The sequence below is a fragment of the Pongo abelii genome, chromosome 2 (assembly GCF_028885655.2).
Source record: "Pongo abelii isolate AG06213 chromosome 2, NHGRI_mPonAbe1-v2.0_pri, whole genome shotgun sequence".
NCBI classification, from domain to species: Eukaryota; Metazoa; Chordata; class Mammalia; order Primates; family Hominidae; genus Pongo; species Pongo abelii.
In genome coordinates this window covers 105,726,139-105,739,825 of record NC_085928.1, presented here as the reverse complement: position 1 = coordinate 105,739,825, position 13,687 = coordinate 105,726,139, and the positions used below count along the sequence as shown (strand labels likewise).

General features: G+C 46.9%; 1 protein-coding gene across 9 annotated transcripts in view; it reads right to left on the bottom strand.

Moving 5' to 3' along the window:
* Positions 1-9,863, bottom strand: part of IP6K2 (inositol hexakisphosphate kinase 2) — a 29,970-nt gene extending 20,107 nt beyond the window's left edge. For 2 of the 9 annotated variants that reach the window (XM_063722101.1, XM_063722102.1), the window contains exons 1-2: positions 9,538-9,645; positions 461-578 (exon numbers count right to left, since the gene is read on the bottom strand). The gene's annotated coding sequence lies outside the window, so the exon portion shown is untranslated. Of the gene's footprint in view, positions 1-460; positions 579-9,537 lie in introns of all 9 variants that reach the window. The other 7 variants (XM_009239039.2, XM_024244422.2, XM_009239038.2 and 4 more) reach the window with 6 other exon arrangements.
* Between the last annotated feature and the right edge of the window lie 3,824 nt (positions 9,864-13,687).

Sequence of the window (13,687 nt, the reverse complement as noted above, 5' to 3'; positions counted from 1 at the left end):
AACTCCCAGCCTCAGGTGATCCGCCCCCCTTGGCCTCCCAAAGTGCTGGGATTACAGGTTTGAGCCACTGCACCCAGCCTCATTCTGGTTTTAATAAAGAAGAAACCACAGATTTTAACTGGAGTGATTACATGAAAATCATACAATAGTGTAGCTTCTTCCCCCAAAACAGCAGATTGTTCCAAAAATCTGGACAAATCTCAGCTTTTCCATAAGGGACACAGTAGCCTCTCAGCTGCTTCTCCTTTCTAGAACCACCAGCACAACTAGCTGCCCTATCTCTTTGCCTCGTCTGACCAGGTTTCTGGAATGACAGACTAGAGGGCTCCAAGGTAAGGGGAACAGGAAGAAGGAACCTTCAGCCTACCTAGAAATATGTTTATCACCAGCCTGGGCAAGATGGGGACACCCTGTCTCTACCAAATATAAAAAAAAAATAGCCAGGTGCAATGGCGCATACCTGTGGTCCCAGCTACTTGGGAGGCTGAGATGGAAGGGTCACTGGAGCCTGGGAGGTCAAGGCTGCAGTGAGCCGTGATCACGTGACTGTACTCCAGCCTGGGTGACAGAGCAAGACCCTGTCTCAAAAAATAAGAATAATAATACATAAATAAATAATAAAAAAGAAATATGTTTATCAGAATAACCTGCTAGAATTATAAAGAATTTAAGCAATTTTAAAAGCTTCTCGCTAAAACAATGATTGATTCTAAGGTCTCATATGTCCCCTTTATCAATATATCAAACTTTATTTTAAGAGATGGGGGCTCACTATGTTACCCAGGCTGGCCTCGAACTCCTGGCCTCAAGTGATCCTTCGGCCTTAGCCTCTCCAAGTGCTAGGATTACAAGGCATGAGTCATCTGGCCAAATTTTCCTACAAATAGCTGAATGTATTCTATACACATACCAGGAATTTTCAGTTCTGTTGTAAAAGCCAGTTACCCGTTCTTCAAGGACAATTCTCAGTCTCCAGTCTCCCACCACATTGTAAGAAACGTAACTCAACAGGAACACAGAGAAGCAACTCTCTCAGACTAAAGCCAAAATTGCTTACAGGTCTCAATCTATGAGGGATTTTTGCAATCCTCAAGTCATGGTTCTTTCATATGCCAATAAATAATGGTTCCATAGGGCCGGTGTGGTGGCTCACACGTGTAATCCTAGCACTTTGGAGGCCAAGGCAGGATGACTGTTTGAGCCCAGGAGTTTGAGAACAATCCTGGCAAAATAGTGAGACCTTGTCTCTACAAAAAATAACTAGCCAGGTGTGGTGGTACATGCCTGTTGTCCCAGCTACTCGGGAGGCAGAGGTGGAGGGATCACTTGAGTCCAGAAAGCTCAAGGTTACAGTGAGCAGAGATTGTACCACCATACTCTAGCCCGGTGACAGAGCGAGACACTGTCTCAAACAAACAAAAAAGTAATGGTCCATTAGCTTCAGACAAGATTATATGTTTCCTGCCAGTGGGCAATGTTTACCCCATTTAGCTCTTAGCTCACTGCCAAACCCAAATGGCACATGAATTCATCCTCTGAAATAAGGGATGCCAAAAGTGATTCAGTCCCAATGGGCAGCCACAGAGGCAGGGCATCCCGGACCTGCCCAGGCAAGCACCTGAGTGCTGCATTTGCTGGAGCAGGGACAAAAGTGTGCCCTATGCAGCACCAGTTCCTGCAACCAAGCACCAGTTCCTGCTGACAATTTCCTCTGGGTCCTTTCAACATCTCACTTAGACAAATACTCCTCGCAAGGGTCTGCAAACTATTCCAGGTTCGTGGCAGCAATCTGGCAGCTTGTATCACCCAACCCACTTGGCCTGAGTGCAGTCAGTGTTCTTCCAGACCAGCCCAGAAAAGAATGAGATACGATTTTGAGAAAAGTCTTAAGACTACACCAGTCAGGCCGGGCGTGGTGGCTCACGCCTGTAATCCTAGCACTTTGGGAGGCCGAGGCAGGCAGATCACGAAGTCAGGAGATCAAGACCATCCTGGCTAACATGGTGAAACCCCATCTCTACTAAAAATACAAAAAATTAGCCGGGCGTGGTGGCAGGCACCTGTAGTCTCAGCTACTAGGGAGGCTGAGGCAGGAGAATCACTTGAACCTAGGAGGCGGAGCTTGCAGTGAGCCAAGATCGTGCCACTGCACTCCAGCCTGGGCAACAGAGCGAGACTCCATCTCAAAAAAAAATAAATAAATAAGTTAAAAAAAAAAGACTGCACCAGTCACAGTGCTATGTCCTAATAAAGAGATACTTGCCAATTATCCTTCAGAAGTCCTGAGCTAGCTAGCTCTCCAAAATAAGATCCAGCAAAATATTTTAAAATTTTTGTTAGGGAAATCAAGTTCAATTGCATTCATAGTTCCAAAGCAAAGGTCACACTGATCTCTTCAGAATCACCCAGTTTGTGAGGAAGGCAGTGGATTCAGTCAATCAAGATCGCACGCATTTGAGGCCAGGCACGGAGGCTCACACCTATAATCTCAGCAGTTTGGCAAGCTGAGGTGGGAGGATTGCTTGAGCTCGGAAGTTTGAGACCAGCCTGGGCAACACAGTGAGACCCTGTCTTTACAAAAAATGTTTTAAAAATTAGCCAGGCTTGGTGGCATGCGCCTGTAGTCCTAGCTACTCAGAAGGCTGAGGCAGGAGGATCGCTTTAGCCCAGAAGGTTGAGGTTATTGTGAGCTATGAGACTGCGCCACTGCACTCTAGCCTGGGTGACAGAGTGAGACCCTGTCTCTAAAAAAAGTAAAAATAAAATAAGATTGCATTTCAGGACCAGCAGTGAAGGCCAACAAGGTACTTCCAGTTTTAACATCTTACTCTTCTCTCGCTCATTACAAGGAGCTTAAGTTATTTTCCAAAGTAAAAACGGTCTCTGAGCGTGACATAGATCATCCTAGGGGTCCTGTCCTTTACCTTCCCAGGCCTCACCTGCCCCAGTCCTGCTGTTTATGTTCATTAGTTTAGTTTTTTTTTTTTTTTTTTTTTTTTGAGACAGAGTCTCGCTCTGTCGCCCAGGCTGGAGTGCAGTGGCGGGATCTCGGCTCACTGCAAGCTCTGCCTCCCGGGTTCACGCCATTCTCCTGCCTCAGCCTCGTGAGTAGCTGGGACTACAGGCGGCCACCACCACGACCGGCTAATTTTTTGCATTTTTAGTAGAGACAGGGTTTCACCGTGTTAGCCAGGATGGTCTCGATCTCCTGACCTAGTGATCCACCCGCCTCGGCCTCCCAAAATGCTGGGATTACAGGCGTGAGCCACCGCGTCTGGCCTTGTTTTTGTTTTTTTAAGACAGGGTCTCACTCACGTCTCCCAGGCTGAAGTGCAGCTGGTGTAATCACAGCTCACTGCAGCCTTGCCTTCCTGAGTTCAAGTGATTCTCCCATCTCAGCCTCCCAAGTAGCTGGGACTACAGGCACATGCCACCACGTCGAGCTAATTTTTTGTTATTTTTAGTAGAGACAAGGTTTCGCCACGTTGCCCAGGCTGGTCTGAACTCCTGGGATTAAATGATTTGCCTACCTCAGCCTCCTGAAGTGCCAGGATTACAGGCATGAGCCACTGAACCAGGCCACACATCCATTAGTTTTTAAGCCCCAGAATCTAAACCTGTCAGCTGCCAACTGGCACCCCTGTAAGTTCTACCCTCCCAAATCCCCCAGGACCTTGTATCCTGGATTTACAGTCCTCCTCTGGCCTTCCCAGTGTAAATGCAGCATTCTGACTAACCCACAAAGTCTTCAACATGAGACCCTGGAAGTTGCTGTGTTAGTTCCAAAGGCCCAGCAGAGAATCTACGAAGGGCAGAGGCAGCCCAAAGACCTGAGGAAGAGACAGACACTTTTATCCTCATGCTCAGATACAAACACAAAGCAAGAAAAACCCAAGCCCTTCAGTAATGGGTTTGTAATCGATTGGGCTCTCTCTCCTTCAGAGGCACTTGCCTGGAAGAACAGATACTGTTCAAGGAATGACACCTTTTACTTACAAGTAAAACTTCTATTCATAATAGATGAAAAATTGAAAATGTTTATTAAGAATTAACTAATTTAGGAAGATCATAATCTCAGCAACGTGCAAAAAGATGGTTTAACAAGTTATTTGTTATTGTTTTTCTTGTCAAGTTGTTCAAGCTCATAAAAACATACATTCCTTGGTCAAGTACACTACAATCAGCCCTCATCTTTCTTCCTTGAGTAACTAAGCAAGTTCTCAAGAAATATGATGACTCTTCAGCACCAGAGCCAAGCAGATACCAGGTCTGCACACCTCCACAGGGCACCCCATAAAAGCACGTAAACTGAATTTACCACCACCCCCTGCTGATGAGGAGGAAGGAACCACGGCACAGCCCACAGACACCAAGTTTAAAGCACATCTAAACAAATGGGCATCAGAGTGAAAGTGGGCAGGCTTGAAGTTAGGTTAATCCCCAAACAAATGTTGCTGCAGCCTCAGCAATACCATCAAATTTGTGTAGAAAAGGGATCTTTGCCAAATGCAGTGGCTCACACCTGTAATCCCAGCGCTTTTGGATGCTGAAGCAGGAGGATTGCTTAATGCCAGGAGTTCAAGACCAGCCTGGGTAAAAAAAAAGTGAGACCCTGTCTCTACAAATTTTTTTTTTTTTTTTTTGAGACGGAGTCTTGCTCTGTCTCCCAGGCTAGAGTGCAGTGGCGCAATCTCAGCTCACTGCAAGCTCCGCTTCCTGGGTTCACGCCATTCTCCTGCCTCAGCCTCCCGAGTAGCTGGGACTACAGGCACCCACCACCACACCCGGCTAATTTTTTGTATTTTCTTTTAGTAGAGACAGGGTTTCACCGTGTTAGCCAGGATGGTCTCAATCTCCTGACCTCATGATCCGCCTGCCTTCGCCTCCCAAAGTGCTGGGATTACAGGCGTGAGCCACCGTGCCCAGCCTGCAATAAAATTTTTAAAATGAGCTGGGCCCAGTGGCATGTGCCTGTAGCCCCAACTGCTTGGGAGCCTGAGGCAAGAGGATCACTTAAGCCCAGGAGGTTGAGGCCATAGCGAGCTATGATCGCTGCACTGCCTTCCAGCCTGGGCAACTGAATGAGACTGTCTTTATTTAAAATTTGTATGTACAGGCCGGGCGCAGTGGCTCACATCTGTAATCCCAGCACTTTGGAAGGCCACAGTGGGCGGATCACTTGAGGTCAGGAGTTCGAGACTAGCCTGGACAACATGGTGAAAACCCATCACTAGAAAAATACAACAATTACCCAAGCGTGGTGGCAGATGACTGTAGGCCCAGATACTTAGGAGGGTGAGGCAAGAGAATTGCTTAAACCCGGGAGGCAGAGGTTGCAGTGAGCCGAGATCGCGCCACTGCACTCCAACCTGGGCAACAAAGCAAGACTCCGTCTCCAAAAACAATAATAATAATAATAAATATATAAATCTAAGACACTAGGGCACATAAAAATATGAATGCACAGGTGAGTAGTTATACCAAAAAGTCATATCCAATGTTGGTTTCACACTTGCAAAGCAAAAATAACCTACTATTCTTATAAAACAAATACTGAAGGGGGATGCGAGATTTTTGCAATCCCCATGAAAGCTGAGACAAGCTCACACAGCCCATGGGTCATCTCATTTGAGCGTGCAGCTTGTTAGGAAGGCCTGTTGGCCCCGAAGCAGCCCAAACTAAAAGAGCAAGACAAGGTTCAAGGCAAGGAGCCATAACGGGTGGGCTCTTCTAACAGGTGGGGTTTAAGGTAGAATAATATGGCCTGGGGAACTTGGGCCACAGCACCCCAAGGCCAGAGCAGGCAACGTGGCGGCCTTCCACAAACCCAGACTTAGGAGATCTAGCCCAGGTTCCAACTGGGCACATTCTCACAAACTAAGTGCAAAAGCAACAACACTAGAGCCAGATGTCTGCTTCTGGGTAACTAACACGTTTTATTCCATTAAAAGAAGTTTTACTCTTCCTTAGGTTTGGGATTAGACACTCAATTTCGAAAACACATAGGAGTGTCTCAAGTAAGATAGGTGGATACACAGAGAAAGCAAACAACATTAATTAGCCGGGCGTGGTGCCACGCGCCTGGAATCCCAGCTACTCGGGAGACTGAGGTTGCAGTGAGCCGAGATCACACCACTGCACTCCAGCCTGGGTGACAGAGTGACACTGTTTCAAAAAATAGTAATAATAGTAATACAAAAAAGAAAGAAAAAGGCCAGGTGCGGTGCAGTGGCTCACGCCTGTAATCCCAACACTTTGGGAGGCCGAGGTAGGTGGATCACCTAAGGTCAGGAGTTCGAGGCCAGCCTGGCCAACATGGTGAAACCCCGTCTCTACTAAAAATACAAAAATTAGCCAGGTGCGGTGGCACATGCCTGTAGTCCCAGCTACTAGGGAGGCTGAGGCAGGAGAATTGCTTGAACCTGGGAGGCGAAGGTTGTAGTGAGCTGAGATCTGGCCACTGCACTCCAGTCTGGGTGACAGAACGAGACTCCGTCTCATTAAAAAAAAAACAAAACAAACAAACAAACAAAAAAAACCCTGAATTTTAAAGGGAGCACATCCCAGAAATTTGTTTAGTTTTGTTTTTTTGAGACAGAGGATCCTGCCACCACACCCAGCTAATTTTTGTATTTTTAGTAGAGACAGGGTTTCACTATGTTGGCCAGACTGGTCTCAAACTCCTGACCTCAAGTGATCTGCCCACCTCGGCCTCCCGAAGCATTGGTGTTACTGGTGTGAGCCACCACGCTCGGCCCTTTCTTTTTTCTTTTTGTGTGTGTGTTTTTTTGAGATGGAGTCTCACTCTGTCACCCAGGCTGGAGTGCAGTGGTGCGATTTTGGCTCACTGCAATCTCCACCCCCTGGGTTCAAACGATTCTCTTGCTTCAGCCTCCTGAGTAGCTGGGATTCCAGGCACCTGCCACAGAGGCTGGCTAGTTTTTGTATTTTTAGTAGAGACGGGGTTTTACCAGGTTGGCCAGGCTGGTCTTGAACTCCTGACCTCGTGATCCAACCGCCTTGGCCTCTCAAAGTGCTGGGATTACAGGCATGAGCCACCAAGCCTGGCCCTGGCCCTTTCTTTCTTTAAAAGGTAGGGCAGGCCAGGCGCGGAGGCTGAGGCACAAGAATGGCGTGAACCCGGGAGGTAGAGCTTGCAGTGAGCCGAGATCGCACCACTGCACTCCAGCCTGGTCGACAGAGCGAGACTCCGTCTCGGAAAAAAAAAAAAAAAAAAAGGTAGGGCAGTGATGGGGATGGGCACAGTGTAGATGAAACAAGATTGGCCAGGAATTAGTAACTACTGAAGCTGGTTATGGATGACAGACCCAAATCAACTGTACATCATCTCGGCAAATTGACTTCTCCAAATCCTGAGGTAGGCTCTAAACTCAATTTTTGGAGAGAAGGACATTTCTTTGCCACCAGAATATACTGTAAAACACAACTACTTCTTATTACTTTTATTATATGGTACACAAATAGACAAAAACATAATTTATTTAAAAAAAACAAAAACATGCTTTAAAATGTAATAACATGAAAATAATCATCTGCTTACTTTCTACTGTACAAGAGTGTGTTCAATTTGTTACTTAAGAAGATTATCCCACTAGGTGAAATAACTTCACTTAAAGGGAAAATTCTTCCCCAGTGCATCCTCTTTATGAGCCAAACAATGGAAAATTTTCACCTCAGCAAGCTGGCCTCAGGGAGGTTCAGGCTCATCCCTGTTGCCTAGATACCAGTGACATCTCAGGAGCTTACAGAAGGCTCTGGTATCCCTCTTGGAAGGGAGACTGGGAAAGGTTCATCAGTCAGTGGTTGCTCCTTCTTTCCCGGCACATTCCACTGCTCAGACAGATACAGGGCTAGCATACAGTGTACCTGTCTGTCACCTACGAAGCTTTGAAGCACAAAAGAAGTCTATTATATCTGTTACACTGATTTCCAGATCTCCCAGGTCCCTGCCTTGCTCCCTCCCTACCCAGGCCCTGCATAAAAAACAAACCAACCAAACAAAAAGCTAGTTTCTACAATTGTATCAATTCTAGTCAGTGTTCTTATCCATTTGATTTCTTTCTCTCTCTGTTTTGTTTTTTTTTTTTTTTTTGTAGAGACAGGGTGTTGCTATGTTGCCCAGGTTGATCTTGAACTGCTGGGCTCAAGTGATTCTCCATTTGATTTCTAAAAATGCCTGTGAATTCTAAAGTCACAAAGCAGGTAAATCTATCGAAATGACAATGTCAGACAAGACCACAGAAAATAGAAAAAAAATTTTAAATGACAGTTAACAGTTCAACTTTTTCTCAAAAAAAAAAAAAAGTTACTAGGCCATCGACTTGCCTATTATGTCAAATGTGATAAAGTATTCATTTGGCCCTTTCTAACTCTGATAGTGGCTAAAGTTAAAACAACACCCTGAAGCTTCTCTTTAAATACTTAACACCCAAGTTACACGATGCAATTATACAAATCCCACAGCAACAACCTATATAAATAAGCATCTTAGTTCACTTAAAATATTACCTGGCTACAACTGCAAATACAGCAAACATTTTAAACACTAGAATTCAACAAAATTACTGTGATCATGGTCCTTTATTAAAAATATACAACCAATGATCTACAACATTTTTGTTACCACGTTCCAAAGTTCCAGTACTTTTTCTTAAAACTATTCAAGATGATTTTTTGTTCTATGTACATTCTGCTACGGAAATGTTTAATTCCAAGCAGTGACTAGTTCTATTTTCCCTGGTATTTAAGAGCACTGGATTTTACTGGTTTCTACATTTTATTTTCACTCATTTTTCTGCTAGTGTAGCTTTCTTGATATATGAGACCGAATACAATCCTAAAATGAAACAAGCCATTAGGATGCAAAAGACAAAAGCGGTCTGTAATCAAATGTGAAGAGTGGAAATATCACTATAAAGGTGTTCTCTTATCCATTTAAAGGCGTTTTTTCTATAGTAACGTTAAGTGTGTAGATTCCCTCATCGAACACCATCTGACGGGCCCAAATGGCATTCAACACTCAAAATGGCTGCACATCTGCCGACCCCAGGTAACAGTACCTGAGGCGCTGAGCTGACTCCCTATCCAAAGATCCGGGAAGACCCCTCCACCCGCCAAATATCTGGGGAGATCGTGGCCGCCAATGACCTGGGGAGACCCCTCAATGACACCGTAGATCTTGCGCTTCCCAAGACCCGGGGAGATCTCCTCAATGACCAGGAAAGATCCTGCCCCCCGCAAACCCGGGAGACCCCTCCAATGACCGGGAAGGATTCTGCACCCCCAAAACCACGGAAATCTCTCCCCCAATGATCAGAAGAAAAACCCTCCTCCCAAATGACCCAGGGAAATCGAATCCACAGGGACCCCGGGAGATTTCCCCCACAATGACTACGGAAGAAGTCTTTCCCAAATAACCTGGAAGACTCCAATGATCAGAGACCCCGTTTCCCAGTAGCCCGAAAAAATCTCCTTCAAAGCTCCTGGGGCACTAGGGCCATAGGACGCGAGCTTTACCTGCCGCCTCAGCCGGGTTCCTCGGCGTTTCCGTCCTATTGTTTCTCTCGCACCAAAATGGCTGCGGCCAGGCCGAGCCCCGCCCCCTGCACCTCGCTCCCGGTGCCCCTCGCTATTGGCTCGTCCTAGGAGCTGCGCACGCGGACTGAACAGCCTGAAAGGAGCTGTTGCTAGGGTGCCAGGATTCGCCGCAGCGGCTTCCGGAAAAGGTGGCGACTGGGGGCGGGGCCAGAGAAGGCGGAGCATTGTCCTCCGTCGGGGAGGGTGGCCCGGAGGTCTGATGGGCGGTTGGGTGTACAGACTAGCTGCGGGCCGATGGACAGCAGGATACCTGGGAAACAGATGGATTGACCAACAGTCCTGGTTTGTTCAGTACTGAGCGATTTCGCAGGATGCAGGAATTTCAATGCTAACACGGAGACAGTCCACTACAAACTGGGAAGTTGGTCACTCTAGCAGATGGACAGAAGACTGGATGTGAATAGACGGAAAGAGGGACAAAAGAGTGACTGTAGACGGTGGACAAAGAAATGGTTATATATACAGACAGACAGATTATTAGATATGGAAGGGTAGACAGAGAAGTGGCCATAGAGTTTTCTGGGGACTGGTAGATGACCCAGTGCCCAACCCAGCTCCCACCAAGCTCCACACCACAGGCCTTCTCTGAGGCTCATTTGTCTTGGGCCTGTGTTGGACAGAAGGGCTCTCACCTGAGTGAATATCAGCGTAGCTGTGAAAGGCAAAGGAGAGGGTTAGTGCCAGTGAGAGTGGGCAGAGCCTCCTACCTGATCTCTGCTCTTTCTGTAAAGGAGAACAGTGTTGCAGCCCTGTGGACTGGGCATTTGCAAAGGTGTAAATTAACTCATACTCTTCAATTCAACAAGTATTTATTAAGCACTTACACTCGGTATTGGAAATACAGCAGTGAACAAAAAAGGAAAATAAATAAATATCCCTGACCTTATAACAGTGGATGGCAGAGACTTCCTGTGAGCAGCTCCTCTCACCTTACCATGTGGTTTCCAGGGCTCCATGTCCTCCTGGTTTCCTCCAGTCTCACCAGTTTCTCATCTGTGTGTTTTCTCTTTGTCTACACTCACTCTTCCAAAATCTTATCCAGGCTCATGACTTCAAATGCCACCTACATGTCAATCACTCCTAAAAGTGTTTGTCCAGTCCAGACCCTTCCTGAGTGGCAGATTCACTAGTCCCACTGTCAACTAGACGTCCGCACTCTGACTTCCAGTCATTGGCATCTCCAACGCAACTTGTGCCACCCTAACACTGGCTCATCCGCCAAACCTACTTCACCCCACTTCCCCCAAATTGAGTGATAGCACCTCAGCCCTTCTTATTGCTCAAGTCAAACACCTCAAAGTACCCCTTGACTACTCTCTTTCCCATCTATATCCAGTGCACCAGGAAGGTCTGCTGTCTCCATCAGCATCATCTACCCAGAATGAAATCACTTCTTGCCACGTCCATACCTTTCACTGAGTCCAAACTGCCACCATTTCTCTTGAGTGCAATGTCACAGCTGCCTCCTGGTCTCCTCTTGCTGCCCCGATGCCTTCAGTCTGTTTTGCACACATCAGCCTGTGAATACATGAGTCAGATCCTCCCATTCCCTGCTCAGAACCCTGGAGTACCTCCTCCCCAAGGGAAAACCAGAGACAGCAGGACCCTCATAATTCCCTATTACCCCCCTGACTGTATCTCCCCGGCCAGCTTTCGGCCTTGCTGCTCAATCTCCCAGTGTTCCTCACACATCACACCCCATGCACTCTCCTGCACAGTGTATGAGTTATGGTTGTTCCCATGCCTGGATTGCACAGATTTCCAAAGGGCTGCACCCCAGCTCTCAGAGTCCCTCACTTCAGACTGTAACCTGCCCCACTCTGCCCCCAGCACTCAGGATCACCTTTATCCCCTTATCCTGGCTCTATATGTTTCCATAGCAGTTACCACCTTCTCAGAATTTTTTTTTTTTTTTGAGACATAATCTTGCTCTGTCGCCCAGGCTGCAGTGCTATGGCATTGCAACCTCCACTTCCAGGGTTCAAGCAATTCTCATGCCTCAGCCTCCCAAGTAGCTGGGATTACAGGCGTGCGCCACCACACCTGGCTAATTTTTCTATTTTTCAATAGAGATGGGGTTTCACCATGTTATCCAGGACAGGCTGGTCTCAAACTCTTGGCCTCAAGTGATACACACTCCTTGACCTCCCAAAGTGCTGGGATGACAGGCATTAGGCACCGCACCCGGCCGCTTCATAGCAGTTACCACCTTCTCATACGCTTTTTTTTTTTTTTCTTTGAGACAGGGTCTAGCCCTGTCACCCAGGCTGGAGTGCAGTGGTTCTATCACGGCTCACAGCAACCTCAAACTCCCAGACTCCCAAGTAGCTAGGACTACAGACACACATGACACCATGCCTGGCTATTTTTTTATTTTTTTGAGACACAGTTTTACTTTGTCACCCAGGCTGGAGTGCAGTGGCATGATCTCAGCTCACTGCAACCTCCACCTCCCAGGATCAAGCGATTCTCCTGCCTCAGCCTCCCGAGTAGCTGGGATTATAGGCACGCACCACTACAACCGGTGAATTGTTTTTTTTGTTTTTTTGCTTTTTGTTTTTTTTTGAGATGGAGTCTCTCTCTGTCGCCTAGGCTGGAGTGCAGTGGTGCAATCTTGGCTCACTGCAACCTCCGCCTCCCGGGTTCAAGCGATTCTCTTGCCTCAGCCTCCCGAGAAGCTGGGATTACAGGCATGCGACACCACGCCCTACTAAGTATGTATTTTTAGTAGAGATGGGGTTTCTCCATGTTGGTCAGGCTGGTCTCAAACTCCCAGCCTCAGGTGATCCACCCGCCTTGGCCTCCCAAAGTGCTGGGATTGCAAGCGTAAACCATCGCACCTGGCCTATTGTTGTATTTTTAGTAGAGATGAGGTTTCTTCACCATGTTGGCCAGGCTGGTTTCAAACTCCTGACCTCCAGTGATCCGCCTACCTTGGCTTCCCAAAGTGCTAGGACTACAGGCATGAGCCAGCGAGCCTGGGCCTCTATTTTTTTAATTTTTAGTAGAGACAAGGCCTCGCTATATTGCCCAGGCTGGTCTTGAACTACTGAGCTCAAGCAATCCTCCTGCTTCAGCCTCCTAAACTGATGGGATTACAAGTGTGAGCCACTGCACTCAGCTTCATGCACTTTTAAAGTAAATGCTTATTATCCTTATATGGCATTGCCTGGCTTCTCCCACAAGAAAGAGAGGTCTGTGAAGTGAGAGTCTCCCTTTTATTCATGGATGTATCCCAAGCAACTCAAATACCAGTTAAGCTCCAGATATACTAGTTGACAGATTGAATAAATTGAGTACCACATGGTGTTAAGTGGTGAGTGCTATGGAGAAAAATAAAATGGGGCAGTTAGAAGTTGGGGCAAAGTGAGAATCCCGCAGGTTAAGGTCAGGCCCAGAAGGCCCCTCACACCAGCAGAATTGCTGGGAAGCCTGGCCCAGTTCCTGTTCCCATTCCCTGCCTGTGGCTTCAGCACCTACAGTGGCTGCTGAATAAAGGCTTAAAAGGCACCAATTATTTGAAACTGCCTTTGCAAAAATTACAACTGAGGAAATTATGACAGTGAAAGAGATCAAACCTAACTGACTCCATCTTGCTTGTAACCTTTAAACTGTCCTTGTTCATTCCTGGACATAGGCCGGACTAACCTTGGGAAGGAATTTAGTTTATGATTTGACTCTGAAACAAAATTGATAATAGCCCTTTCCCAAAAGACCCCCTTCTTGCCTGGTGACCAGTCTGCCTTTGTAGGACTAACAAATTAGCTACAAATTAGAAATTACAGTTTAGTGGGGTCATGCAGCCTTTGGCTGCAAGAGTCTGAACCTCCTCAAACTGCTCCTGGGGATAACAACACTGTTGTAAAACCTAAGATCAGTGTTTGAGATATTTTGCAGACCCTGCACTCGATGGATCAGCTGACACCACCCAGACCAGTAATCTGCCATCCCAGCCAGGTACAGAAGACAGCAAGAAAACCTCACTTCGACACCCCTGTGATTCCATCTCCAACCTGACCAATCAGCACTCCCCACTTCCTGAGCCCCTACCAGCCAAATTATCTTTAAA